The following is a 6,000-nucleotide window of genomic DNA, read 5'->3' on the forward strand; positions in this document are numbered from 1 at the left end:
GCTCGACTATTGAATTCCCTCTGACAAGATTCCCGCCGAATAATTCCAATCTGAACTCAAACCAGTAAAATTCAATACCCAAAACACCTGACCAATTTCACACCTGAGCGAACCTGAAATACCTGAATCTACTCCCAGTACAAATATACTTTGAATAGGACACAACAATACAAATACAATCTGTACTGAAATATAAAATAATTAACACAATGAAAATGCACAAGTAAACCTATAAATATACATACATACCAAAATTACCACCTTACCACACATTCCCCCAGTTGCAAAAATGACGTCTGGGATGGATGGATGATGTCTAGTACAGAAAGAGCTGCTTCTCTGGTTAAGCCAGTATCTCTAAACAGAGGTGTCTGTGCTAAAGTTGTCAAATATTCAGCTTTTCGTCGCCACTCAGGTAAACTAGACGGTGCAGCTGTCATGCTGGTTGTCTTTGCATCCTACCAGACTGTCTGACATGCATATGTCTGTTCTGACTCCTGAGACATATCACTATGGACGGAGTGACCGTCACTGATATCCTCAATATCATCGGAAGCGCTTCTCTGTGACTCCTCAGTTTGGGCGTCCGCAATCGAGCTGGCATTGTCAACTGGTACATCCATGTTAGCAGCGGGTGTCTCAGCAAGAGTTGATTCGCTGTCTACTGTCCACACGGACCCAATGTCGTTATCCTCAGTTACTGTTGATTCTGTTTCATCAACTGATTTGTCTTCTGTTGACTTTGCTGTCTTTAATCTAGTTCTTGGGCGTGGCCCTGGCTTTGGTTTTTTCTGCAATCTTACCCTGGTCTCTAATGTAACCCACAGAAAGTAACAACAAGTTTCGGTGAAGCTTCTTGATATTTCCCTTTCCATCCTCTCGGGTGACAGCAAAGACTGGCACCTCTGGATTTGGCTGGTCTACAACAACATAAGATGTATCTTCCCACTTGTCTGCCAACTTGTGTCGTCCCTCGAAATGGAGTATCTTCACCAGAACTCCATCATCCTTCTGGATGGCTGCACCTCTAATGCGGACATCATATCCTTCTTTCTGAGTTGCCTGTGCCTTTCTGGATGACTTCGCTGCTAGCTGATAAGCATGGGCGAATCTGTCACGTAGATCCTGTACATACTTTGTCATCGGCATCTTCTTGTCCTTGTGTAGGCCAAAAGCAAGATCCAGTGGAAGGCGAGGATATCATCCAAACATAACAAAATATGGTGCAGCTCATGTGGCCTCATGACAAGTACAGTTATAGGCCTGTACCATGGGTGCAATGTATTCTTTCCAGTTGGACTTCTGATACGGTTCAAGGGTACCAAGCATATTCATCAAGGTCTTTTTGAATCTCTCCGGCATTCCATTACCCATAGGATGGTATGGTGTTGTTCTCGACTTCTTCATTCCAAGTAAAACAGATAGTTCCTCAATAACTTCGCTCTCAAAATTCCGTCCTTGATCAGAATGAAATTTCCTCGGAATGCCGTAATGGACGATGAATTGGTCGAAGAGTGCCTTTGCAGTAGTTCTTGCTGTTTCATTCTTAGTTGGAATCGCTTGAGCACATCTGGTAGAGTGGTCCGTGATAATGAGGACGTGCTCATATCCACCCTTGGAACACTCCAACTTCAAAACATCAATACAGACAAGCTCAAGTGGGAAACTGGATTCGACGCTGACTAAAGGTGCTCTCTGACTGTCTCTTGGTGTTTTTCGCTTGATACATCTTCCACACTGACGTATCCAGTTGTCAACTGCACTATCCATCCCTGGCCAGTATAATCTGTTTTTGAGTAAAGATAGGGTCCTATCTTTACCTGGATGGCCCATGTCATTATGAAGTGACTGGAGAACAGTGTCTACATGTGCGGAAGGCAAAACCAGCTGTGTCTTGCGGTCATCGTCGATAATTACCTGTCGGTACAAAACACCATCTTCCAGATTCAGATGATGGAATTGCTTCAATAATGGAGTTGGTCCAATTTCAGCTGTTGTAGGTTTCTTCCCATCTCTGACAGGGTGTACGAATGCCTGTATAACTACATCCATGGCTTGTGCCTTCTCCCAGTCGATGATGTTATCTGGATATTCATCATCATTGTCATCTTCAATGACATCAGGGTTGACAGTAAGGCTCTCAACAAGTGACTTTGGTAGAATTGAGCTACAGACAGCTTGCACTGACTCCATGGAGATGGTCTTTGTCTCCATACTAGCTAAGTCGATGTCCTCTGACTGTGGCAAACGGCTGAGTCCATCTGCGTCTCCGTTCTTCCTACCTGTACGGTAAATAATGTCAAAGTTGAAAGCAGCGAGTGCAGCAAGCCATCTGTGTCCTGCTGCGTCTACTTTGGCTGTAGTAAGTACATACGTCATTGGTTGTTGTCAGTGAGTACTCTGAAGTCGGTCCATACAAGTATTCCTGATACTTATCACACACCACCCACTTCAAGGCCAGGAATTCCAACTTGTGTGGTGGGTATCGCTTCTCAGAATAGAGAAGCTCTATCTTTAAATAGATTCCTACTGGCATAACTGATGACTCTCTTTAACCCCTCCTGTTCCTGGTACAATACAGCTCCCAAACCGACTCCTGAGGCATCTGTATGAACTTCATAGGGAAAGTCACTGCTGGCATCATCCAAGAATGGGTGCGGACACAAGGAGATCCTTCAAGTACTGGAAGGCATGATCTGGCTCTGGTCCCCATTGCCATGGTTTCTGCTGATGTTTCGTCGATTTCTTGGATACAGGTGCTGGCATCAGGTCGATAAATGGCTTACAGATTTTGCTGAAGTTACGGATGAAACGCCTGTAGTTGCCCACAAATCCTAGAAGTCGGGGAACATCTTCAGGACTGGTTGGCCTTGGCCAGTTTACTGCTTTGTCTGTCTTTTCAGGATCAATTTCCACTCCATCTTCGGACACAACATGACCCACATACTTAACTTTCCCCTTAAAGAAAGAACACTTGTCAGGTGCTAATTTAATTCCATGCTGTCTATGAAGATACAGCAAATCTTGAGATGTAAATCAGAAAGCAGCTCTCCATCATACGCTGGTAAGTAGCTGGGGAATTTGTCAAACCAAACGGCATTCTGTTGAATTCATAGAAGCCCAACGGACCAACTGTGAATGCCGTTCTCTCATTATGGTCTTCTAAGATCTCAACCTGATGATAGCCGCTCTTCATGTCTATGGTTGAGAAAAAGATACTTCCTGCCAGGGATTCCAGCAGTTCTTCAATTCTCGGTAGAGCATAACTATCCTTCTTGGTATTCTTGTTTAGCAATCTGTAATCCACACACAGTCGTAGTTTGCAATTTTTCTTCCTGACTAACTTCACTGGAGCTGCCCAAGGACTATGAGATGGCTGATAGTGTTGGCTGATAGCAACTGTTTAAGGTGTTGTTTTACTTCATCGTACATGGCTGGTGGAATTCGCCGAAAACGTTGCTTGAAAGGCTTGTCATCCAATAAGTCTATCCTATGCTTCTCTTCGATATTACCAATGTCGATGTCGTCTTTGGCAAAAATACTCTCATACGATTTGATCAACTGCATGCCCCTCTCAAATTGCTCTGGTGTTACGTTGCTTTTGTTGATCTCTATCTTGTCAAAAACTGATGTAGTAGATAGTATGACTGGTGCGGATTCCTGATGTTGAGATTCGATTGTGACTGGTTGGATCTCGCACAAGACTGCTTTCGCATTTATAGTGATGGTTCTTGTTGTCACATTTGCAATCTGCACATTTACTGTTCCAGTGTCCCTATATCTGTATTCGATCAAGCTTGGTTCAATATCTAGATCTTTGTAATTGGGCTGGTGTTTGGATGAGACCAACATGGCTGGAGTGGTACTGTATGATATATCTCTATCTACATATCCTGGAATATTTATGGTTGTGTTAGGTCCAATGGTAACTGGTCGATTTACAGCATTCTTGATGACAGCTAAGGTATTACGATGTCGTGCAAGTTCTTTCTCTCTGAGTGTAATAGCTCGAAAAATCAAATACCATGGTTATGTAAGATCGGATCTCTGTAAGTACTTATCTCCATGCTGTTGTTGAAGTGTTCTCATAATGTGGTGAAGAATGTTGGTTCCGATTAACATTGGAATATGACTATTGTAGTTGCTATCGGGAACAATTAAAATAATACATGGATGGATCTCCTTCTGATGTGGCAACTGTAACCCGGCTTCAATATAGCCCTCATATGGAAGTTGCTGTCCATCTGCACATTCAATGTCCAGAAGAGTTGTATTATTTTTTTGCAATGGCAAATAAACATTGTAATCATATTAAGTTTTAAATCTTATTGCAGTTACTTTATTACAGTTCTTTTATAGAATAATGTTAATTTCATTAAAAGTATTTTCTTTATAGTTGATATTTATAAATAAAATATTTAGCTCTCGTCAAAATATGTTTCACTTTAATATTGATAGTTAATCTTTAAAACTTAATTAGAACCACGCTCCTGACGATGAAGATGCCAATGGGTAGTGGAGAAACTTAAGTTCCTCCGTAGCAATAAAATGTGGATATTACCTTTTTTGTAAATCAGCCATGTTGAAAAACAGAAACATTATTTAAAGGAGCCTTGACACAAAATATCACTTCCTAACTTAATGTGTAATTGCTCCAAAGTACCTATCTTGCATATTCAGTTTGATCCTTTTAGTTCTTTAATGTCTTGAATGGTAGTGAACTCACGCACTATCAGTGTATAGTCGCACTAATTGACTTCTACGCGGTAAAAATACGCTACGTGTAAGTCCATCATGTTTAAAACTGTCTTATATTTCAATAGGATTACAGATACACACGATGACAGATACTTAGATTTTGATATTGTCAGTATCAAAACCCGGAAGTTGCAGTTATTCTACCTATCAGGTCCGGTCATTGATAAAGTTAAACAATAATAAGGTGAAAGTGAAAGAAAGAATACAATGTTACATAATAAGGTGTGTATGACTTTTTATAATTTCCTTTTCTTTAACGGAATTTCTGTTGTAGAATATTTTGAAATGCAAATCCCTATCTGCATTACTAGTATATCGTTTACTTCGGGAATCCACAAACGGTGCATTCCAATGAAAATATTCGGTTTATCTCTTTCTTTTATGCTGTAGAAATAAATATTTTTAATTTTGTATCAGTAGTTTTACACTTAGAGATCTATGGAAAAAAAAGAAAAAGAAAGAAAAGGAAAACTATTGACCAAACTATACGAAAGACGCGATGGCCTTTCATTCCCTGTCATCTATGGCAATATTTTTCAAGCACCTGCGTTAGGAGCTCATGCGTTATGGGACAGCTTGCTGACACTAAGCAGACGACGATCGTTACAGTGTATCCATCTGCAGCATGAGAACCGATGTTCCTTGTGACTTGGTTTTCATTTCCTCTTTAATCTCACCAGGACTTGACTTGTTATGATCATCACTCGGGTGATGTTTTTTTAGGACAGCAGAGGATGCTTTCCCTTCTGGTGCACCTGGCCCAAGCCCGAAATTAATTTGATTCCGAGTTGCTCATTTACTTCCGTATCTTTGTACGTGTTATTTTAATCATTCCATGTTCTTTGTTGTGTGTCCGTTTCCCATGTCTAGTCTTAATCCCTGGATTGCATTTCTTTGATTTCCAATAAAATCTTGATTCCTGTCATAACTTTACACAAAGATGTTTTGTTATATGAAAATAGAACTAACATTTTATTACACAATTTAAAAATGCATTACATTTGTATAATCGTACTACATAATGTGGCAGTTGTTGTTGGCGTCTAATTATTGATATTTGTTGTCACTTGACCGTCCTGTAAAATAAATCAACATTATTTTCTTTTCAAATTCTAACCCATCCTAAGGTTTGTTTAAAAGGTTAAGATAGTAAACTAACAATTAAAAATTAAAAGAAATATAAAGAATGAGAAAAACAACTTCTTATTATTTTTTTGAATAGAGCGCACTATGATTGGTTTG

The sequence above is a fragment of the Perna viridis genome, chromosome 5 (genome assembly GCF_037379345.1).
Source record: "Perna viridis isolate PV_CMFRI_1.1 ecotype Kerala chromosome 5, ASM3737934v1, whole genome shotgun sequence".
NCBI lineage: Eukaryota > Metazoa > Mollusca > Bivalvia > Mytilida > Mytilidae > Perna > Perna viridis.